Here is a 26,246-nt window from a genome sequence, read left to right as displayed (position 1 = left end):
GTACAACTGAAAACAATCCCATTTATTTATGTTTTACGTAATATATAATTTATAAAGGTACATCGGATGCTTGTACTCATTTCCTGACTTTGTCAAAGGACATATGTCAACTTTACATACATTATGTAAAATATAAACAAATGCGATTGATTGCAGATGTACTAATGAAGCCATTAAAGCCGAAATAAGCTTATATATTTAAAAAAAACACTCCGTCTACAGGCCACAAGTGGCCCATCTGGACCATCCGACCGCCGTGTCATCCTCAGAGGAGGATGCGGATAGAGGAGGGGTGTGGGGTCAGCACACCGCTCTCCCGGTCGGTATGATGGTATTCTTCACCGAAGTCGCTACTAATCGGTCGAGTAGCTCCTGAATTGGCATCACGACGCACGCAAAACTGTTGTTGTTCTTGTGGTCTTCAGACCTGAGACTGGTTTGATGCAGCTCTCCATGCTACTCTATCCTGTGCAAGCTTCTTCATCTCCCAGTACTTTCTGCAACCTACATGCTTCTAAATCTACTTATTCATCTCTTGGTCTCCCTCTACGATTTTTACCCCCACGCTGCCCTCCAATGCTAAATGTGTGATCCCTTGATGCCTCAGAACATGTCCTACCAACCGGTCCCTTCTTCTTGTCAAGTTGTGCCACAAACTCCTCCCCAATTCTATTCAATACCTCCTCATTAGTTATGTGATCTACCCATCTAATCTTCAGCATTCTCCTGTAGCACCACATTTCGAAAGCTTCTATTCTCTTCTCATACAGAACTAAAATATCAAAAAGGGGATATTGTTTGGTTATTCTCTGCATAATAAATAGTAAGTTTTAAAAAGCTTGTGATCTGAAAGAGAACGTTTATATTTCATCTTCAGATGTTGTTTACTACAGGGTAAATAGTTAGCCGATGCGTTGTAACCTAAGAAAATAGCGTAGTACTACGTTTGGGTCGAATCCGTTTCACAACACACACAGCCACGCTGTTTTATGCCAGCATGTAAAAATCACATATTTATGTCGGAGAAGTAATAAATGTTATACCAAAACGGACGTGGGACAACCCTTGTCGACACGACGCGGACCGAACGGAGTAACGGAGCGCGCGGAGGAAAAACTCGTCCCCGCGTGACGCACGACGCACGGCACTGAATGGAGCACACGCTGGCTGGACCGGTGATTGGCCAACGTAAACGGCCTCGCGGAAGGCGCCTTAATGGCGGAGGAAAGCACCTAAAATATAGGCGCCCGGTCCGTAATAGTATTCGGAGCGCGCGTGCCCTAATGAGGACTCACCGCGTAATAGCCGGACCGCTGCTGCGCGCCCAGGGGTGTCCAGCGGCGCGCGGCGCCGCGATCAGCTGGCACGGCGTCCGGTGACGTCACAGCCGGGGTTGACACCGACCGCCGCGCGGGTCACAGCGGCAACCAGCTGACGACGCCTGCCTCTGCGCGCTGCGGTGTCGCGACCCGGTCGGCCGCCATTTCGCCGGGCGGAGCAGAATTCGGCAGCGCGGACTTGTATTGTTTTTCACCCGCCGTCGCAAAAAAAAAGAGAGAAAAAGCTGCGCCGGTCGCGGTACGGCGAGGTTTCGGCGGACGGAGTGACTGACAGCGGAATGGAGCAGCACGCGGCCGGCGCGCTGGAGGCGCCCCCCCCCCCCCCCCACCCCACTCTGCCGCGCCGCCACCTACGCCCTTTTTCGGCCCTCCCCCCCTCTGCCCCCACCCCCTCGCTAGGTCGCCGCCAGTACCGTAGTCCATCACGTGGCAACTAATTACTCCGCCGCCGCCAACGTGCAGACGGGACGCTCTCGTACGTATGGCAGCTCAGTAGGGGGAGGAGGGGAGGGAAGTGGAACAGAGTGGGGAGGTATGGCGGCGCCCAATCTGGCGGCCACGTTGCCACGTGGCGAGTGGTTGCACGCTTTGTGTCTCCATCACAGGAGGAAGCATTCTCGATTTGAACACAGATATCGAAGTAACATTAAGATCCAGGTACGCACAGATGTTCCGGTCCGTTGTATTTCACAACTACACTATTGGCCATTAAAATTGCTACACCACGAAGATGACGTGCTACAGACGTGAAATTTAACCGACAGTACTCATGTAAGATCTGGTGCCCTTTACCTTTCAAAACATTTCTACGTTATCATTCGCTGACAAAGAACAACTCATACACTTACCAGTTTTCAGTTCAGATGCACATCTTCCAGTACTAATGAAACATCCAGTGCCTCCCCAAGGCACGGATCAGGTTTGTTGCCATTACACAACATCTACTAATAGTTTGTTGGTTGGTTGGTTGGTTTTGGAGAAGGAGACCAGACAGCGTGGTCATCGGTCTCATCGGATTGGGGAAGGATGGGGAAGGAAGTCGGCCGTGCCCTTTCAGAGGAACCATCCCGGCATTTGCCTAGAGCGATTTAGGGAAATCACGGAAAACCTAAATCAGGATGGCCGGACGCGGGATTGAACCGTCGTCCTCCCGTATAGCTTTGTAATATAGGTTGCCACAGCCGTTGAAATTCATGGGAAATTCAATTTGAATAAAACCACAGACAGCTGTTCAGTGGTGATTTATTAACTACCGCAGCACCTTCAGGCAGTTCTACGTAGAAAGGCTAGCATCATTGTAATATATACACAGGGTGAGTCACCTAACATTACCGCTGGATATATTTCGTAAACCACATCAAATACTGACGAACCGATTCCACAGACCGAACGTGAGGAGAGGGGCTAGTGTAATTGGTTAATACAAACCGTAAAAAAATGCACGGAAGTATGGTTTTTAACACAAACCTACGTTTTTTTAAATGGAACCACGTTAGTTTTATTAGCACATCTGAACATATAAACAAATACATAATCAGTGCCGTTTGTTGCATTGTAAAATATTAATTACATCCGGAGATGTTGTAACCTAAAGTTGACGCTTCAGTACCACTCCTCCGCTGTTCGATCGTGTGTATCGGAGAGCAGAGCACCGAATTACGTAGGGATCCAAAGGGAACGGTGATGGACCTTAGGTACAGAAGAGACTGGAACAGCACATTACGTCCACATGCTAACACCTTTTTATCGGTCTTTTTCACTGACGCACATGTACATTACCATGAGGGATGAGGTACACGTACACACGTGGTTTCCGTTTTCAATTACGGAGTGGAATAGAGTGTGTCCCGACATGTTAGGCCAATAGATGTTCAATGTGGTGGCCATCATTTGCTGCACACAATTGCAGTCTCTGGCGTAATGAATGTCGTACACGCCGCATTACATCAAGTGTAATGTCGCCGCAGGCTGCCACAATACGTTGTTTCATATCCTCTGGGGTTGTAGGCACATCACGGTACACACGGTACATGATGGCCACCACATTGGACATCTATTGGCCTGACATGTCGAGACACACTCTACTCCACTCCGTAATTGAAAACGGAAACCACGTGTGTACGTGTACCTCACCCCTCATGGTAATCTACATGTGCGTCAGTGAAAAAGACCAATAAAAAGGTGTTAGCATGTGGACGTAATGTGTTGTTCCAGTCTCTTCTGTACCTAAGGTCCTTCACCGTTCCCTTTGGATCCCTACGTAATTCGGTGCTCTCCGATACACACGATCGAACAGCGGAGGAGTGGTACTCAAGCGTCAACTTTAGGTTACAATATCTCCGGATGTAATTAACATTTTACAATGCAACAAACGGCACTGATTACGTATTTGTTTATATGTTCAGATGTGCTAACAAAACTAACGTGGTTCCATTTTAAAAAACCTAGGTTTGTGTTAAAAAACATACTTCCGTGCATTTTCGTATGGTTTGTATTAAACAATAACACTAGCCCCTCTCCTCACGTTCGGTCTGTGGAATCGGTTCGTCAGTATTTGATGTGGTTTACGAAATATATCCAGCGGTAACGTTAGGTGACTCACCCTGTATATGACACCCAATAATAGAAGACCTAACTAAAAGTACCTTCATATATATAGTTAAAATATGGCTACCTGGCCTTTGACCTTTCTGTGCGAATGCACACGCTACGCCCCAACTCGTACGGGACATGGTACATTAATCTGTCACGAGGAATGAGTGTGATGGGCAAACATCTATTAGGCGCACTACGAACGTAGTGGTGTGGACATGTTGGGAATGAGGGTCTCACGGGGAGCGTGCAAGGGATAAGTTCCTGCACGCGCACTATCCTCTGTGCCCTCGGTGGCTCAGATAGATAGAGCGTCTGCCATGTAAGCAGGAGATCCCGGATTCGAGTCCCGGTCGGGGCACATTTTCAACTGTCCCCAATGATGTATATCAACGCTTGTTTTAAGTTAGGGTGTCGATTTAATTATGATTTAACTAAAAGTACTTAGAGTAGAGTCACTTAGAGGAAAACGCGAAGAACCAACATTCTCAGTCATAGAATCCAACCCCATGAAAACGGCAAGCGGTGAACAAATAATAACCTGCAAAGTGTTAGGGCGAATAGTGCATGGTATGAGGTGCAAAATCTAGTAAGAACCGAAAATGAACATCCCCTATTATCTGATGTTCACACTCAATTCTTACTAGTTTTTCTGCCACATCCACTGCACTGTTATCTTGAAAAACTGCAGAAAAGGATGACGACGGCGTTGAGACATAGGTGAAGATGACATGGCACAACTCTGGGTTTTCGATTCAAAACAGACACATAAAAAAGCTAACATATAATGTGCCGTCCAGAAGAGCACTGTAACAAAACTGTTGCTTTTCACAGAATTCCTAAGTGTCAGAGTTAAATTAGTATGCTCCATTGTGAAAGGCTCTGGCTCTGAGCACTATGGGACTTAACAGCTGTGGTCATCAGTCCCCTAGAACTTAGAACTACTTAAACCTAACTAACCTAAGGACGTCACACACATCCATGCCCGAGGCAGGATTCGAACCTGCGACCGTAGCAGCCGCGCGGTTCCGGACTGCGCGCCTAGAACCACGAGACCACCGCGGCCGGCAATTGTGAAAGGAGTAGAAGATTGTCAATGTCTGATATTTCACTCTATAACCAATTCCATTGCATCTTCATTCCTTATTGTTCTCTTCATCTATGGAACGTGTTGGAGATTATACAGAGGGCCGGCCGCTGTGGCCGAGCGGTTCTAGGCGCTTCAGTCCGGAACTGCGCTGCTGCTACTGTCGCAGGTTCGAATACTGCCTCGTGCATGGAAGTGTGTGATGTTCTTAGGTTAGTTAGGTTTAGGTAGTTTTATGTATAGGGGGACTGACGACCTCACATGTTAAGTCCCATAGTGCTTAGAGCCATTTGAACCGTTTAGATTGTACAGAAAAACAGTACATGCAAAAGGAACATTGATTTTATCTCCAAATTCTAAATCACTACATTCTGGACAAAAATTGTGGAGCATTATTCACTGAACCACCGTTCCTATTTGGTTTGCTCTACACCTATCGACGCCGGCCGAAGTGGCCGAGCGGTTCTAGGCGCTTCAGTCTGGAACCGCGCGACCGCTACGGTCGCAGGTTCGAATCCTGCCTCGGACATGGATGTGTGTGATGTCCTTAGGTTAGTAAGGTTTAAGTAGTTCTAAGTTCTAGGGGACTGATGACCTCAGATGTTAAATCCCATAGTGCTCAGAGCCATTACACATATCGGGCCGTCGCAAATGCTTCGAAGACGCCAGAACCGCATGTCTTGCACGAAATGACAAAGAGCTGTGTTTCTGTACTGAAGTCTTCCATTCGACAGTGCCTTAGCCATGTGAATTCCATTCAACTGTCACGGAACTCACCCTGTGCTCTGATAAAACTCCATCACACTGACAGACGTCCCAGATACTGCCAACGCGGTCCCGTCAAGATCATTGTCATCACACTCCTCTATTGTTTGCATTACTCCGCCCGTCTGCCCTCTTAGCTTTTCCCCCTCTTCCTTCCTCCCGCTGTCAATATTGTCGTTTCCGTGATAAACGACGTCGGACGAAATAAACTTGGAGCGCCGAAACTTCTCGACCGGTCGCCGTCAGGAAGGCAGGCCCGGGATAAATCTCCCGGCTGTCCAGGTGCCACGTATAAATCTATCGCTTCGCTGCTGCGTTATTTATGGCCACCGACTTGGACGCCGTATTATTTAATACGCGTTTCTTCCCGAAATGCGGTTCGCTGCTCGTTCGGGCGCCGCGCCCGGTTATTGGATATCAATCTGAGACTCTGTATCGAGTACGTAAGCTGCGAGATTAGCGACAGAAGCTTTAAGCTCGCAAAATTTTGTCATACGGACTGCACACATATCGACATCCGTTCTCTACAACGAGCATACGTATATCACGTACAGTGGCTATCAGTATGATGGATTAATCCGAACCGGGGTGTTTCATTCAGACTGTCATTAGTTTAGGGTAGGGTTTTTGATAAAATATCGATATTCTGCGTTAGCAGAAATGTAAAAATATGGAAGTCAACATGAAGTGTTCCGGACAAATCGGATGTGTTCCGAAACCGAATGACGGACCCATCGGACACTTTTTTTTTTTTTTTTTTTTTGTAAATCTTATGGGACTTAACTGCTAAGGTCATCAGTCCCTAAGCTTACACACTACTTAACCTAAATTATCCTAAGGACACACACACACACACACACACACACACACACACACACATGCCCGAGGGAGGACTCGAACCTCCGCCAGGACCAGCCGCACAGTCCATGACTGCAGCGCCCGAGACCGCTCGGCTAATCCCGCGCGCGTCCGCAGCTCGTGGTCGTGCGGTAGCGTTCTCGCTTCCCACGCCCGGGTTCCCGGGTTCGATTCCCGGCGGGGTCAGGGATTTTCTCTGCCTCGTGATGACTGGGTGTAGTGTGCTGACCTTAGGTTAGTTAGGTTTCAGTAGTTCTAAGTTCTAGGGGACTGATGACCATAGATGTTAAGTCCATAGTGTTCACAAGGGGAGGCCGCCAATTGTGAAATACAGATTCGATTCATACTGCGCATAATAAAAGCTCATGGCCAGAGGTGTATTGTGGCAAAGCACCAAGATGCACTTCTCAGCCGTTGTCGAGAAAATCGATAGTTAAAAGAAACCGTTGCGGTGAAATACTCTCTACGATTAACAGCTTTCTACTGCGTCGTGGCGCAGAGGTAAGATCTCGGGTTAGTAATCCGAAGGTCGCCGGATCGAAACTCGCGCCATGAATTTTTTTTTTATTATTAGTTTTTTGTAATTCATATATATATATATATATGTATATATATATATATATATATATATACTATTAATGAATTGCTTATGCATGTTGGTGAAGGCGGATCGCTCTCCAATTGTACCGCCTCCATTTTTCCGTTTGTTTAACAGGGTGTACCGAAGCTCTCCCGTCCGCACTGATTTTCGACGATGTTATAAGTTGCGCTAGGGACCGCATCTACCTTCTTTCGAAGTTAGCAGGCAACTACGCTGTTATGCGGCGGCAGGTTTCGGCCCATTCAACATCTGTCCTTCAAGTGTAACGAGCGAGTAACGGAGTTTATATTTCATACCTGCCACAGCAAATTTGTGTTCATGGGGTCTCTTCTAATTCGAACGTTTGACTTACGCTATTATTATTCGTTTCGGAATATCGTTTCTACGTCTTCCGTTAACTATACGTGGTTAACATTATGAAGACAATTAATAACATTTGTGGAATACAACTTTGTTTGCGGAAAACATAATGATGTTCGAAGTCGCCAGTTTTTCCACGACAAACGACTTTCAACAACTTATTATATGCATAATTGTTGCAACTGATTGCCGGGAAATATATATATATATATATATATATATATATATATATATATTTGAATTACAAAAAACAAATACTAAAAAAAAGTTGCATGGTGCGAGATTCGATCCGGCGACCTTCGGATTACGAACCCGAGCGCTTACCGCTGCACCACGACGCTGTAGAAAATTATTAATCGTAGAGGGTATTTCACCGCAACGGTTTCTTTTAACTGTCGATTTTCTCGACAACGGCTGAGAAGTGCATCTTGGTGCTTTGCCACATTACACCTCTGGCCATGAGCTTTTATTATGCGCAATATGAATCGAATCTGAATTTTACAATTGGCGGCCTCCCCTTGTCAGAGCCAAGCCATAATCCCGCGCGGCGACACTTGTTAATCTGCCACTTACACTCAGCTATCATTGTTAGCAAAGTGGTTATCGCCAAGCGTGGACGTGAATAGTTTTCCTTTCAATTCTTGCTCTACGGCGGATTAGGAGGAAGCTAGCTTGTTGATGCACAAAATATGTAGTAAAAAATTTATACTTAAATATGCAGGTCTAAAACCGGCACTATATTTACAATGTGCAGCAGATATTTTTATAGACCAGTACGTCGACACCTTGATACATCGACTCTGTTTCGATGTGTAGAAAGCCTACAATGATAGTTTCAAATATCGATATATCGGATTACCAATAATTTCAAAAATATCAACAGTCCTAATTCGGGGTACAGCTGCACTATTTTTTCTTTTCTTTTCGGACATGTTGAAAGGTCCTGTAGTCCGCTTTCATTATCATTTTATTTACTTTCCAGTGATACAATACTCTCTGGCACGCGTGAGTGTATGAATGTGGGTGTGTTTCATGTTGCTGTACGGTTGTTTAGCCTGCTGCAGAGAATCAGCGGTAGTCGTACAGAATGGCCAGCCCTTGCAGTTTTCAGGTAGGCAAAGAGGTTTGCTCCCCTTGTGTGAAAGTTACCGGTGTTAGGTTGGTGGCGGAAGTCTCTTCTCTGGGTTTTCCTGGCCACGGGAGTGTGTGAGACGGCCAGTCTGTTTCCAGCACGCCGAGGGTCTGTAACCGAGCTTTCTTCGAAGGACAGTGAGTTGGTTTAACCACATGGCGCGTTGTCTCGTAGCGAGAGGGGAGCTTTTACCTTGTGGTCTCGCGTCTCGTCTTATAAATATTGGTTAACCTTGTCGCAGCAAGGAATGCAAGGCTTCCGCAGACTTCAACTTTGATTCCTAATGCAGACTTTGATCCGTAAGAAGAAAGTAACACAAAGGTGTTGCATATGTAAGAAGTACGCCCTCGGTTCAGTGTGAATGCTTGTCTGCCTGCAACTGCGTCTGTATACGCTCTAATCTTTCCTGAACCTTAATAATTTTGCCTCTTCGTGAATTTTCTTTGTCTCATTTACCTTACGTCCGTTGTAAGCCATCCACGTGGTTTAGTATTAAAGTTTGTTGGCCCACCACCACCACTCTTTGTCCATTCAAATGCGCATTCTGAAACATGTTAACTACTCGCGGCTGCGTGGTTTTAATGTGATTTAAACTTGGCCACGGTATGTAGAAATTGTGTCTCCGCTAACCACGTGGGCATACGAGTGTGTTTTCAATCGTGTACTGTTTCGCAGTCTTCCACACACTGTTCACCATGTTTCTCACTCTTTTTTTTGTGGTGGACTATTGTTCTTTTGTCAGCCGATACAACTATCGACTCCATTACGTGTTTCATGTTCTTTGGTATGTTTACCTATTTGTTGCCAACCTAACGAAGTATATGTTCGAAGAGTGAGAGACATGATGAACAGTGTGCCGAAGGTGAGAACACAAAGATGTGATTATATGGTTCAAATGGCTCTGAGCTCTATGCGACTTAACTTCTGGGGTCATCAGTCGCCTAGAACTTAGAACTAATTAAACCTAACTAAGCTGAGGACATCACACACATCCATGCCCGATGCAGGATTCGAACCTGCGACCGTAGCGGTCGCTCGGCTCCAGACTGTAGCGCTTAGAACCGCACGGCCACTCCGGCTGGCGATTTGATTATATGGCAGTGATAAAAGTGGTAGTGCGACCTCCAGACCAGATGTGAAAAAATGCCAATCAGCAAATCGTAAGTAATTACTTCTTTTACAAAAAGTCGCGAAGTGAACTGTTTGATAATCTGTAACTAACAAAACTGTATCGTCGTAGACCCCATTGATGATGCCTTAGAACAGCAGAAGGAGAAACGCATATGGGATAAATAAAGTAACTAGCAGCAGGAAAGGGCAGTTTTATTTACAAAAAATATATAAAGCATCAATATTCACGAGACGTAAAAAAATTTAAATATCTGAAGGTGGAGTGAACGAAAACGAATGTACTCTAATAAACACTTGTTTTGAGGCATAAACTGTTGGTGTGGCGGTTGGGAAATGGGTGCCATTCGCATCAGTGCATTACCCCATAAACATTGCAGTGGCTAGCACACTGGACTCGCATTCGGGAGGACGACGGTTCAATCCCGCGTCCGGCCATCCTGATTTAGGTTTTCCGTGATTTCCCCAAATCGCTCTAGATAAATGCCGGAATGGTTCGACAGAGCGAGGTGGCGCAGTGGTTAGACACTGGACTCGCATTCGGCAGGACGACGGTTCAATCCCGCGTCCGGCCATCCTGATTTAGGTTTTCCGTGATTTCCCTAAATCGCTCCAGGCAAATGCTGGGACGGTTCCTTTCAAAGGGCACGGCCGACTTCCTTTCCTGTCCTTCCCTAATCCGATGAGACCGATGACCTCGCTGTCTGGTCTCCTTCCCCAAACAACCCAACCCAACCAGGAATGGTTCCATTGAAAGGGCGCGTCCGACTTTCTTCCCCGTCCTTCCTTAATCCGATGAGACCGATAACCTCGCTGTCTGGTCTCCTCCCCCCAAAACAATCCAATCCAATCCAATCCGATCCTATAGTTTTGACTTTATGCGCTAGGAGTGCTGCAATCGTATCACATGAGAGAGCGGCCGGCGTGCTTAAGTACCCGAGTGATATCCGCAGGTCACCAAAGTTTGCCCAATACGCACGTAACGTGAAAAATATGAACTGATATTCTTATGCTATTAATCTTATTCGCTACTGCTTCAGTTTCCTCCGATGTGTTATCAGACCATAATTTGTAGGCTTGTAATGCTGTTTTCTGTGAAGTGAGCACTGGCCGCCAGGTGGACACAGAACGGCGGCGGCAGGCGGCGAACGCCCCCGTTGCACCGAGCCGCCATTTGTTGGCAGGTGAGCGGAAGTGACGTCACCGTCGGCGGCAGCTGAGGCCGCAAACGCGGTCTAAGCGCCGACTGCACTGCATGGGCGAGACCTGCGCCGGCCGGTCGTATGGGACGCTTCGTATCACACTGCCAGCTGGATGGCTGCCGTTTTCTTCCAGCTTCGTAAAAATGGCTCTGAGCACTATGGGACTTAACATCTATGGTCACCAGTCCCCTAGAACTCAGGACTACGTAAACCTAACTAACCTAAGGACATCACACAACACCCTTCATCACGAGGCAGAGAAAATCCCTGACCCCGCCGGGAATCGAACCCGGGAACCCGGGCGTGGGAAGCGAGAAAGCTACCGCACGACCACGAGCTGCGGACTTCCAGCTTCGTAACGCCATGCAGTGCGTATTAGGACTACACCGGTACACTTGCAATGTTGATGCATTAAGTTGTTCTGAAAGCGGTGCTGATATTCAAGACAACAAAAGCGGGTTAAAAACCGTGAGCTATCTGGGGAAGTTAACCTTGCACTACTGAGCAACTGTTTCACCAGGTATCCAGTCTAGCTTACCAGATTTCCAACCAGACTAACATTAATTATAATCTTTTAATAGTCATCTTACGACAACCGGTGATATATATATATACAGGGTGTTACAAAAAGTTACGGCCAAACTTTCAGGAAACATTCCTCACACACAAATAAAGAAATGATGTTACGTGGACATACGTATGTCCGGAAACGCTTAATTTCCATGTTAGAGCTCATTTTAGTTTCGTCAGTATGTACTGTACTTCCTCGATTCACCGCCAGTTGGCCCAATTGAAGGAAGGTAATGTTGACTTCGGTGCCTGTGTTGACATGCGACTCATTGCTCTACAGTATCATCTACATCAAGCACATCAGTACATAGCATCAACAGGTTAGTGTTCATCACGAACGTGGTTTTGCAGTCAGTGTAATGTTTACAAATGCGCAGTTGGCAAATGCCCATTTGATGTATGCATTAGCACGGGGCAATAGCCGTGGCGCGGTACGTTTGTATCGAGACAGATTTCCAGAACGAAGGTGTCCCGACAGGAAGACGTTCGAAGCAATTGATCGGCGTCTTAGGGAGCACGGAACATTCCAGCCTATGACTCGCGACTGGGGAAGACCTAGAACGACGAGGACAATTGCAATGGACGAGGCAATTCTTCGTGCAGTTGACGATATCCCTAATGTCAGCGTCAGAGAAGTTGCTGCTGTACAAGGTAACGTTGACCACGTCACTGTATGGAGAGTCCTACGGGAGAACCAGTTGTTTCCGTACCATGTACAGCGTGTGCAGGCACTATCAGCAGCTGATTGGCCTCCACGAGTACACTTCCGCAAATGGTTCATCCAACATTGTGTCAATCCTCATTTCAGTACAAATGTTCTCTTTACGGATGAGGCTTCATTCCGACGTCATCAAATTGTAAATTTTCACCATCAACATGTGTGGGCTGACGCGAATCCGCATGCAGTTGTGCGATCACGTCATCAACACAGATTTTCTGTGAACGTTTGCACATGCATTGTTCGTGATGTCTTGATTGGGCCCCATGTTCTTCCACCGACGCTCAAAGGATCACGTTATCATGATTTCATACGGGATACTCTACCTGTGCTGCTAGAACATGTGCCTTTACAAGTACGACACAACATGTGGTCCATGCACGATTGAGCCCCTCAACATTTCAGTCGAAGTGTTCGTACGCTTCTCAACAACAGATTCGGTGACCGATGGGTTCGTAGAGGCGGACCAATTCCATGGCCTCCACGCTCTCCTGACCTCAACCCCCTTCACTTTCATTTATGGGGGCATTTTAAAGCTCTTGTCTACGCAACCCCGGTACCAAATATAGAGACTCATTAATGTGATTTGAAGAGAAGTAATAAAATGAGCTCTAACATGGAAAGGAAGCGTTTTCGGACACATGTCCACATAACATACTCGTATTTCTTTTCTTTTGTGTTTGAGGAATGTTTCCTGAAAGTTTGGCCGTACCTTTTTGTAACACCCTGCATACATAAAGAGAATTTAAATAAAAAGAAATAAATCAGTTTATATTTGGACGTTTTAACATTGATCATTGTTCCGTTAAAATTTCAGCATATTACACTTGATTCATAACCAAACCGATGCCTTATTTAGGATTGTGAAAATGTGAGTTTGTAATCTTACGGAACACATCAAATATGGAACCAAGATTGGGAGACTGCATACAACACTGCATTCATAAAATAACACACGAAGAACATTGAAACATATGCAAGAGGAAATTAACCACAACCAACCGATTCAATTTTCACCCAAAGGAGTTACATTCGTAGCGCAATCCTGTCCGTCATGAAATTACCACACACTGGTATACTAAATTCATACTAAGTCTCTGTGGAATCTTCCCGAAAAGAATAGCTGAGGGCTACTTTGATGCTTACACCACATGCTCCACGTGATCAACTTGGTTTACACAAAGAGTGTAACTCCACAATAATTTTGATAATTAAAATAAATTACATCTAAACGCAATTTACAAAAGAAAAACCTAGAAAAGATTACTATCGTCTTACTATTAACCTCATGGGTCTTTACAGTGTGTAGATACATCCTTTAGGAACAATATTTTCATTTCTCCACATAATTTTCACCCCTCTCAACTGCCTTTCGCCATCTTGGAACCAGCGCCTGTATACCCGCACGGTTAAATTCCGGATCCACCTGTTGGAGCCACTGTTTGCCAGCGTGCACAAGGGAGTCATCATCTTCAATCCTTGTTCCACGAAGAGAGTCTTTCAGTTTCCCAAAGAGATGATAGTCACAAGGAGCCAGGTCAGGACTGTACGGCGGGTGTTTCAGTGTTGTCCATCCGAGTTTTGTGATCGCTTCCATGGTTTTTTGACTGACACGTGGCCGTGCATTGTCGTGCAACAGCAAAACATCCTGCTTTTGCCGATGTGGTCGAACACGACTCAGTCGAGCTTGAAGATTCTTCAGTGTCGTCACATATGCATCAGTATTTATGGTGGTTCCACTTGGCATAATGTCTACAAGCTAGAGTCCTTCGGAATCGAAAAACAACTCAAAATGACAAACTGGAGCAAAATATCTGCGAATGACAGACAACTACACAAACACCAATATAATACAGTCTTGAGCTGCTGAGCCATATCTATCACACTTCATTCTCGGACGTTTATTGGAAATCAGGAGAATGGAGACTAAACTGCCTTCTGTAATATTTTGTACATAATTTATTGGCAATCGACACTAGAAAACGAAAGAAAGCCGCCGACGATGGTCAGACTTCACAGAAACATGTAAGTGTGTTACGGAATAATTTGTGTTTCCTCAAGGCAGAAACCTATTTCCGTAATTATGAGCCGGCCGTTGTGACCGAGCGGTTCTAGGCACTTCAGTCCGGAACTGCGCTGCTGCTACAGTCGCAGGTTCAAATCCTGCCTCGGGCATGGATGTGTGTGATGTCGTTAGGTTAGTTAGGTTTAAGTAGTTCTAAGTATGGTGGACTGATGACCTCAGATGTTAAGTCCCATAGTGCTTGGAGCCATTTTTTGAACCATAACTATGTAGCTATTTATAGGTATTGTAATCTATATTAAATGAAACAGTGCTATTAACGTATGTTAGAATGTGATGATAAAATATGTGGAATGACCTCTTCAGATGTAACAGAGGGACTTATGGCACTAGATTATGACAATAGATGACAAGATAAATAAAAGAAAATGAAATAAATAAACAAAAAATGGCTCTGAGCACTATGGGACTTAACTGGTGAGATCATCAGTCCCCTAGAACTTAGTACTACTTAAACGTAACTAACCTAAGGACATCACACTCATCCATGCCCGAAGCTGATTCGAACCTGCGACCGTAGCGGTCGCGCGGTTCCAGACTGTAGCGCCTAGAACCGCTCGGGCACCCCGGCCGGCAATAAATAAACAAAGATTTGCAGTAAAGCATGAGGCGGTAGGATAAGGAGAAAAGGACAGAAAATATACGAGATGAAATCGAAAAAAGTAAGCGTGATAGCGGGAACGTAACATTTGGGAACCGATGTAAAAGATGGAAAAGAAGATTTTTCACTCTCGAAAATGAAAGAGTGGCAACAAATTATGTCAGGCTTGCCGTCGGCGAGGAACGAGATGAATATTCATGAACGCACCCTGGCGGGCACCAACAATAAACGAACGGTAGAAAAAGGCGTCCCGCCATTGCGTCAGCCTTTTGTTTTCCTTTCCCTGGTGGCCACTCCCGCAGACACGGGCAAAAGTAGTCGCGGACCCCTCTCCGAACACTCAGTAAGTTACAAAAAAAAAATTTAAATCCTTCTCCTGCCGAGGGGCGTGCCCAAGGTCTGTCTGTCCAGAGAAGTGATGGGGCTGGAGGGGTGCTGGGAAAGAAAAACCTCCCTTCGCACAGCTCCACGCCCCAGCACAGTCCGCGAGACAGTGTTCTCTTCCCTGCGTGACGGATCACGCACCGACTCGCTTCGAACAGGACGAACTGAACCGCCAAGCGAGCCGCCCCTGCTATTGGGGGTGGGTCCACCCCTTTTATCGAATCCGTTAAAAAGCAGAAAATTGTGATTTACCGCCTGTTATCCTTCTAACCCTCTGCCTCTTCCTCTCTAGTTTTCTCTCCCTCGTTTCCTGTTAGTTGGACTCTTTCTCTCCCTCCCTCTCTCTCTCTCTCTCTCTCTGTCTCTCTCTCTCTCTCTCTCTCTCTCTCTCTATCTCTCTCTCTCTCTCTCTCTCGCTCCCCATCTCTTCTCTGTTACACTATTCCTCTGCAAACATGCTGCTTTTTTTAACATATCTGCACCAGCGTTCGTACAACTTTCTTTGTGTGTGTTCGTGGAATCTGACATATCACTCACCACATACACCACACACGTTTATAATTCTCCCCCCCCCCCCTACCCCCCTCCCCCACACACACACATTTTACCAATTCTTTCTCTCTCTCCTCCCCACACACACACACACACACACACACACAAACCTCTGGCACAGAAAAAACAGAGCCACCGTAGCTACGCACAAACGAACGGAGACCGAAATTAAATTATCAGGGCGAATGCGCGCGCTGTGACGCGGCCGGCTACGGTACATTAAAATACTGTTTAAAAAAGATGGCGCGGCCGCCTCGTGGAGACGGGGAAGGACAGAAAGAGCCCTGCCCGGTGCTAGTTTGAATTATGCTTTATAGGGGACGTCAGCGCGCTGGCCGACTCTGTCGGGAAATGTTTCCCCTCTCTTCGCGGCACTAAATTACGCGCGAACCTGCACGCTGACACAAGCGGAGTTACCCATCAACCGCGGGAAAAAAAATTTTCGCTGCCGCATTTGTTTTTAAAACCAAAAAGGGACACATTATGAGCCACGCCCGCTTCCTCAGATCTATAAATTATAGCTAATTATATGCGTTAGAAACGTAAACATTTGCATTTGGCGTAAACTGAGGTAAATTATCACGTTTTTATGTACGGTATAAGAATGTTCTTTACGGCCTGGGATAATTATATTACAAATAACAATTTATTTTTTTTTCCTTTTTGCAGGTGCTTATTTAAAAATACGCTGCAGCTCATCCGGAAAAACTTTACATGATGTAGAGATTCCATTTTTCATTTCTTTCTTCTCTTTTTTTTTCGCGCTGTCGTCACGAGAGTACGGTACGAATTATTTTAATTGTGAAAAAGTATGACTAGTTGACGGATGACATAAGCAGTAAGGTTACTCTCCGCGAGAATGGCTCGTGGGAGGAAAAATAAATGGTACGTGCCGCCCAAAAGCATTTATAAACCTGAATTCGATAAAACCTGTCTGACTGGGATCAGTTCCAAGCATTTTTCATTTTTAACATCATTAGCCAAAGAGATTTAAATTACGTCGGCCAGGAACATGATATTCTCCTTTATGACGTACACAGCTTATATTTGTGACATCAGCTAATGTCGAATGTGTGTGTGTGTGTGTGTGTGTGTGTGTGTGTGTGAAATCTTATGGGACTTAACTGCTAAGATCATTAGTCCCTAAGTTTACACACTACTTAACCTAAATTATCCTAAGGACAAACACAGATACCCATGCCCGAGGGAGGACTCGAACCTCCGCCGGGACCAGCCGCACAGTCCATGACTGCAGCGCCTCAGACCGCTCGGGTAATCCCGCGCGGCGAATGCCAATAAATAACGTACAAAATATTACAGAAGGCAGTTTAGTCAGCATCCTCATGATTTCCAATAAACGTTCAAGAGCGAAGTATGATAGATATATGGTTCAGCAGCCCAAGAGTCCTTTCTTCTGTAGCAGTCAGAGTCCAGCAGTAAGCTTTTCAATATAACAACAGGACGCCAATCCAGCATCCAGTGCAGACATATTCTCAACGATCCTATACGGGACAGTTTAAAACTACCTGAATACGCATCATAGTTCAATTAACTACACTTGTGGCCCGCCCGGTTGGCAGTGCGCTCTAACGCACGGCTTTCCGGGTGGGACGGAGCGCCTGGTCCCCGGCACGGATCCGCCCGTCGGATTTGTGTCGAGGTCCGGTGAAGCGGCCAGTCTGTGGATGGTTTTTAGGCGGTTTTCCATCTGCCTCGGCGAATATGGGCTGGTTCCCCTTATTCCGCCTCGGCTACACCATGTCGGCGATTGCTGCGCAAACAAGTTCTCCACGTACGCGTACACCACCATTACTCTACCACGCAGCCGGCCGGAGCCGCCGTGCGATTCTAGGCGCTGCAGTCTGCAACCGCGCGACCGCTACGGTCGCAGGTTCGAATCCTGCCTCGGGCATGGATGTGTGTGATGTCCTCAGGTTAGTTAGGTTTAACTAGTTCTAAGTTCTAGGCGACTGATGACCTCAGAAGTTAAGTCCCATAGTGCTCAGAGCCATTTGAACCATTTGAACTCTACCACGCAGACATAGGGGTTACACTCTTCTGGTGTGAGACGTTCCCTGGGGGGTCCACCGGGGGCCGAGATGCACAATAACCCTGGGTTCGGTGTGGGGCGGTGGAGGGGTGAAGTGGACTGCGATAGTCGTCGTGGGGTTGTGGACCACTGCCGCTTCGGCGGGGACGGAGCCTCTCCGTCGTTTCTAGGTCCCCGGTTAACATACAAAACAATACAATTATACTTGTACCTAGATATTTCTTCATGAATTTTGTTCTCAGGCGCGCCACCGCTATCTTTTTAATGCCGCGGTCGATTACATCATTCAGTATCTGAAATCGCTTAAAAAATAAAAATAAAAAAATAAAACAAAAAGAGAGAGAGAGAGACAGAAAGAGCTTCAGAAATTGAGCTAGTCAATAACAATTATCAATATTGCTAAATTTTGAAGTTACTCCGATAGAAGTAGATTTTGGCACAAATCATTCCACACATACGAAATTAGTTTCAAGGCCTTCTGGTGCAAAGAGCTGCTGTTACAATACAGTAAAATACACAACTAATCGTACGTTACTCTCGTTTGCGTTTGTCAAATTCTACATGAAGTACGTGCAAAATCCTCGACACATGTAAGTCATTGATGTTGAAAAAAATTCAATTCGAGAATCTCAGTATGCTGGCTTATGAATGTTCAGTGATGACTATTTTCGCTCATAGTACCATCCCAAGTCTATGGCAATATCTTTATATTAAATATAACCGTCAGATATAACAGAAAACGATACCGAGCTATCCTTATAAGTTTTTTTTTTAATACAATGATATTTACGTTGACTTGAGAATGGAACTATTGTCGACACTAGTCGTCGATAAACATTTTTATTCATAAAGCAGCTTATGGCGAGATCTTTCCACGAAATTTCAGTCACCACCTTCCTCTTCCGAAAGCAAAAATATTTTGTAGGCGAACACTTACAAAGGTTATCGTAGTAAAACAAGAGAAATCTGAGCGCGCACGGAATATTTAAGCGTTCAGTTTTCCCGCGCTTGTTCGGGAGTGGAATGTAAAACAAATTGTCTAAAGATGGTTCGATGAACCTTGTGCCAAGCATTTCAGTGTTAATAGGATATCAGTTATGAAGATGTTCATGTAGACTGGAGTGTCCAACATGGGTTTCTTCCATATATTGAAGTTGCGCAGCTTTTTTGTATAAAACATATCCCGGTGAATCAAACGGATAATACTGTTCGTATATGACGCATGAGTCCCCGCATTTATTAAATTTTGTGGCCACGAAACACCTAAAACTGCGTAGGAAACTTACAAGGGGCTTGAAAAAGTAATTTATACATTATTACGGCACAAAAAAAATGGTTCAAATGGCTCTGAGCACTATGGGACTTAACTTCTGAGGTCATTAGTCCCCTAGAACTTAGAACTACTTAAACCTAACTAACCTAAGGACATCACACACATCCATGCCCGAGGTAGGATTCGAATCTGCGACCGTAGCAGTCGCGCGGTTCCGGACTGAAGCGCCTAGAACCGCTCGGCCGCCAAGGCCGGCTATTATGGCACACCAAGTATCTTTTCTTGATTGCTACATTACACTTTAAAGGGACATAGATACGGGACACGAATTTTCAATAGTCACCAAATCTCTATAAACTACGGTCTGAACTTTCTACCAATCTTTCAACTTCTCGAATTCGCTCCTTGTTCACGGAGCCATACGAGAACCGCTGTGTGAACATTTTCATCGTAGAAAAATCTGCGTTGCCTTGGTCAACTTCTTGGCACCATTTCACTATGGCTGTATGCGACATTGCATTTAATCGATACGCCGCCACAATGTCGCGGTGAATCTATGTCCAATTTAGATGTTCTGCCCACAAGAATCGCAATGTGCCGCGAACTTTGGAGGGAGTTTCAACTTGTCACCCCATTTGACTTCCAGAATAATATACACTTCATGAATTCTTCTCGAAATCACTTCGCCAGATGATGATGGGTACGAAACTCATTGAAACGTTGCGACAAGACGACGCCACCATTCGGCTGATAACCCGAGAACAATTCATCAGTGGTCAGTGGAATACGCCGAGAAAGACTGCAATCGCATATAAAATACACCTGTTATCTACACTGCAGTAGCACTGCATGTGCAAGAAACCCGGAACATATACTCTAATATGACAGTGCAGCACTGTCGCTACGCCGTGGTGGTGGTTTTAAGCGAGGGACGACATGTGTGATTTACTTTTTGATGTCCCCTAGTATTACGGCTGTGAAAACTTAAGCTACAAGTCTTTTTCTAATACATGGTACATCATAAACTTGGCAGAAAATTAGTTTAATCTCTCGCTAATCGACTCATTATTCACGGAACATAAAAAAGCTTTAGAGGAAGACGGCGAAGGACGAGTTCATAACTTAATTACAGTGAGCAGCGCACGCCGAGGGTACAAACCAGAAAATTTCAGCAATTATTTAATTAAACGGCCACAAAGACCCTTTTCGGACATTAAGAACGAAATAATCTCCGCCAGCCGATACGGGGTCGGAGCGATAGGGAATGGAAGAGAGCGTACAGTGCGGGAAAAAAAAGAAGAGGAGAAATTAGGGGCGAGTGAGACGGGAGAAGAATCTGTTGGGGATGGCGGGAGGAGGGGAGGGGGTGCAGAGGGCGAGGGGTGAGTTCTGTCGGCGACCCTCGGCCAGCGGAAGCGGAAAACAAAAATTCAATACACGGAGCGGCACTCAGGGCCGTATCAGCGAGTCAGCTAGGGAGGCCAACACGCCGATAAGGGCGAAAGACACATGCAGCGCCGCCGGATTACGCGACCTTTAAGCGACTGCCGCCAGGGGTGGTGCCGCAGGGGTGGGAGGGGAGTGGTGTGTGGCGGGGGGTGAGTGCTACAGACTCACTCCCTAGGCACCTCGCGCCATTCGCCGATGTCTTGGATCGCTGTGTTACTTGTTGGGTTCTGGGACATTTGGGGCCACGGGAGTGAAGGCAAGCATTATGAATTAAACTGAAAAATGAGCCAGTAGGTGTTCGAGAAGGTGAGAAGCTGTAAGCGGGAGTAGAAGGGCTAGTTCAGAGAAGTTGTAAAGGATTGTTACTGTCTCTGGAACTAAGACTGATTTGTCGCAGCTCTCCACGTTATATGAGTGCCGAAATGACGAACACTGATGAGGAAAGGCGTCCGTAAGCGGTGGCAACAATGGGTACCTGCTGCTCCCACCCTCCCTCTGGAGTTTTATTCATACGCATACTGAACAGACAAGCATCAAGTCTCTGGAATATGAGAAGTAGTTTGTGTCACCTCTAAAATGTAGTTATTACCGAATGACGTGTCTCGAAACTGCCCAACTCATTTATATCGAAACTGGCAATTTTGAAGCCTTGCACTTCAGAGGGCGAACGCCCAGCGTGAAGACTTTCGATAATCGCGGCTCTTCGGCTGTATTCCGCACTTGTCCGTAACATCTCTGCCATTTTGAGGTTCTGACTGTTTACTAGATGCCTATGACTTTCAAGAACCTGTAACGGGACTTCCTCCTCTAGTATTACTTTTCCTTAACAGTAGTTGTCGATACCAGCATTATTTTCCGAATTTTGGACAGGTCAGTATTATCTCAGTTGCTTTTCTGAGAACTTTCGTATCATTTTATACACAATATGTTATATTTCAAGCTAAAATATATGAAAAGGAATTACTTTATTTGCGATGTTACAATAGTTAAGTACTAGCTCTAAGTGCACAGTTAAATTTTTTTTAGAAAAAATTGAAATTACGAATTACTTGGCACACTTACAATTTCTATTCTTAATTCCGCATTCTAGAACTGTTTACTAAGTTTATTTCTGGATTCATTTATGAAGTAATAATCGAAATTAACAAATTTATTTGTCAAGAAAAACTGTGAACCCTTTGTAATATGGTTATTACCGCAAGGTGAAGTAATAGTAAGCATGCCTCTGATGTGATCGGACATATTTTTGTATTTTAGGCGAACAATGTAATTTCAGCTTTATTAATGTGAAATCTTAAAAGACTGTAAGATATACTAAAATATGACAAAATATATTAACATAACAACAAAAGTTCTGCAGCAACAAACTTGAGATTTATTGAGATCAATTCAATCACGAGGACCTAAAATGTGAGAACTTGAGCTTCGAGAATCACACTCCTAGACAAGAAGAACTGGAGCCAGCTCCACACGAAAAGCTAAGTAGACTAGGAAGAGTATTGTAATCTTCGCTTCTCTCAAATTTTTCATAAAAGACTTTGCTTATTGTGGACAATAGCTGATATTAGGAAGGAGGGGGGATATTACAAACCCCAATCGCGACTTCCAGCGGAACTACAATATGGCAGGAAATTCAAGTTGAAATCTGTTCGGATTTAAGCGCCGTACCCTATACATACTCCTACATACTTTTTTTATAATATATGTGGACTTATTCGTTCTAGTCTCGTTTCCAGATATTGGTAGATGAGAGATAAAGATAAAATTAAATTTAGACAAAGTGCTTGATACTAATTTTTAGAGCTCTTTGTTTTTATACTGAATCTTGACCACGTTTTCGTTTTTATTCAGTCCGTTTTAATCGATTTTACTAAAATTTTTGCAACCTATGCAACTACAGTTACATGTAAACAATAGCAATGACAAGACGACAGCAATTACTGCTGCTGTTGTTGTTGTGGTCTTCAGTCCAGAGACTGGTTTGATGCAGCTCTCCTTGCTACTCCATTCTGTGCAAGCTTCTTCAACTCCCAGTACTTACTGCAACCTACATACTTCTGAATCTGCTTAGTGTATTCATCTCTTGGTGTCTCTCTACGATTTTTACCCTCCACGCTGCCCTCCAACGCTAAATTTGTGATCCCTTGATGCCTCAGAACATGTCCTACCAACCGGTCCCTTCTTCTTGTCAAGTTGTGCCACAAATTCCTCTTCTCCCCAATTCTGTTCAGTACCTTCTCATTAGTTATGTGATCTACCCATCTAATCTTCAGCATTCTTCTGTAGCACCACATTTGGAAAGCTCCTATTCTCTTCTTGTCCAAACTATTTATCGTCCATGTTTCACCTCCATACACGGCTACACTCCATACAAATACATACAGAAACGACTTGTAGAAAAATTAGTGGGCCCTTCTGCAACTACGATAGTGCAGAGTAATGTTCATAAAGTCCCGGCAGCGACGAGGTAGCGGCTGCCGAGTACTTGACGCCTCGGTACGATATCCCACGACTTTCGCACAGGCGCACGCCGCGCGGTAGAAACCGAGTGTTTTTCAGCGCCAGAGGACGCTCTCGGCAATGGCCGCAGAATTGATGGCGCCTGACAGGCTGAACGCGGTACGAGCGCAGGCGGTCTCAGCAGGGGAGCCTCTTACAAATGGGCGACACTTGTTGGCTCCTATCGCGCGCTGCCACAACAATCTCACTACGCTAACCAGTCGCCATGACCGAATTTCACAGATCCTTGTTGCGATACGCTGCTACAAGCGAGGACCAAGATAACCGTGGAGTCACTAATTTGATTCAACCACTTCCATTAGCGCGAAAGTAATGCCGAGTGACAAATCAGTTTGCGTTATTGCAGGTCGCGATATCGCGCATAATAATCTGCTTAATCTAATTACCGCAATCAAACTGCAATTATTCTTCCGCTGTTTAAAGGACCAGGCGGTGCATGGATTAGAGCGAGGTACGCTAGACAATGGCCCATATGCAGCACACCTAATCAGAGTCGACACGAAAGAGAGAGACATCTACATCTACATCTACATCCATACTCCGCAAGCCACCTGACGGTGTGTGGCGGAGGGTACCTTGAGTACCTCTATCGATTCTCCCTTCTATTCCAGTCTCGCATTGTTCGTGGAAAGAAAGATTGTCAGTATGCCTCTGTGTGGGCTCTAATCCCTCTGATTTTATCGGGGTCAGGGATTTTCTCTGCCTCGTGATGACTGGGTGTTGTGTGATGTCTTTAGGTTGGTTAGGTTTAAGTAGTTCTAAATTCTAGTAGACTGATGACAATAGATGTTAAATCCCATATTGCTCAGAGCCATTTGAACAATTTTTTTGATTTTATCCTCATGGTCTCTTCGCGAGATATACGTAGGAGGGAGCAATATACTGCTTGACTCCTCGGTGAAGACATGTTCTCCAAACTTCAACAAAAGCCCGTAACGAACTACCGAGCGTCTCTCTTGCAGAGTATTCCACTGGAGTTTATCTATCATCTCCGTAACGCTTTCCCGATTACTAAATGATCCTGTAACGATCTTCTCTATCTCTTCTATCAACCCTATCTGGTACGGATCCCACACTGGTGAGCAATATTGAAGCAGTGAGCGAACAAGTGTACTGTAACCTACTTCCTTTGTTTTCGGATTGCACTTCCTTAGGATTCTTCCAAAGAATCTCAGTCTGGCATCTGCTTTACCGACGATCAACTTTATATGATCATTCAAAAATGGCTCTGAGCACTATGGGACTTAAAATCTCAGGTCATCAGTCCCCTAGAACTTAGAACTACTTAAACCTAACTAACCTAAGGACATCACACACAACCATGCCCGAGGCAGGATTCGAACTTGCGACCGTAGCGGTCGCGCGGTTCCAGACTGAAGCGCCTAGAACCGCTCGGCTACCAGCTATGATCATTCAATTTTAAATCACTCCTAATGTCTACTCCCAGATAATTTATGGAATTAACTGCTTCCAGTTTCTGACCTGCTATATTGTAGCTAAATGATAAAGGATATTTCTTTATATGTATTTGCAGCACATCACAGTTGTCTACATTGAGATTGAATTGCCATTCCCTGCACCATGCGTCAATTCGCTGAAGATCCTCCTGCATTTCAGTACAATTTTCCATTGTTACAACCTCTCGATATACCACAGCATTATCCGCAAAAAGCCTCAGTGAACTTCCGATGTCATCCACAAGGTCATTTATGTATACTGTGAATAGCAACGGTCCTACGACACTCCCCTGCGGCACACCTGAAATCACTCTTACTTCGGAAGACTTCTCTCCATTGACAATGACATGCTGCGTTCTGTTATCTAGGAACTCTTCAGTCCAATCACACAATTGGTCTGATAGACCATATGCTCTTACTTTGTTCATTAAACGACTGTGGCGGACTGTATCGAACGCGTTGCGGAAGTCAAGAAACACGGCATCTATCTGGGAACCCGTGTCTATGGCCCTCTGAGTCTCGTGGACGAATAGCGCGAGCTGGGTTTCACACGATCCTTTTTTTCGGAACACATGCTGATTCCTACAGAGTAGATTTCTAGTCTCCAGGAAAGTCATTATACTCGAACACAATGCGTGTTCCAAAATTCTACAACTGATCGGCGTTAGAGATATATGTCTATAGTTGTCCATAATGGAAACTGGGAATGTGTCGAGTCAAGTCGAGTCAAGACAATCCCTATACGAGATTCTAAGAAATCGCGAACGGTGGATGACAACAGACATGTCGCTAGTATCATAGCTCTAGCTCCACCTCCACCTCCCCCCCCCCCCCCCCCCCACACACACATGTATGCACGCAAGCACTCACGACTTGGAAAAAACCAACGTGCCAGGATATGACATGTCAAATTGCCATCCCATCCCCGCGTCCCCCGCCTTCCCCTACAAAAAAGAAAAAAAAAAGAAAAATGATCCCACAGTGTATACTTATAAGCAGCAAAGAGAGCATAGCGCGACTGTGCACTTCATGCAGAATACCGAGGGACCGTCGGGTCAGGTGGTAAAAAATGATAAATATGTGTGAAATCTTATGGGAGTTAACTGCTAAGGTCATCCGTCCCTAAGCTTACACACTACTTAACCTAAATTATCCTAAGAACAAACACACACACACACACACCCATGCCCGAGGGAGGACTCGAACCGCCGCCGGCACCAGCCGCACAGGTGGTGTTGTGGCGAGTGTGAACAGGGATTGTGTGAATGTGAGTGCTGCGTAAGATGTAGACATATGAGACTCTTAGTGCTGTGTCAGAGAATGTGCATTGACCATTTCTGGCGATCCATCATCTCAACCTAACACTCGCTGGGAGACGGATCGGCAGAAACGTCACGTTCCTTGGTCAGTCCGGAACCGCGCTGCTGCTACGGTCGCAGGATCGAATCCTGCCCTGCTCGAAATTGGAGGGAACGGTCGCTATTGGCGCGAATGATGTTCTGAGACAGTGTGGCGGAATTTTGG

This window comes from Schistocerca americana, chromosome 10, assembly GCF_021461395.2.
Source record: "Schistocerca americana isolate TAMUIC-IGC-003095 chromosome 10, iqSchAmer2.1, whole genome shotgun sequence".
NCBI classification, from domain to species: domain Eukaryota; kingdom Metazoa; phylum Arthropoda; class Insecta; order Orthoptera; family Acrididae; genus Schistocerca; species Schistocerca americana.
Note: the sequence above shows the minus strand (reverse complement) of the source record.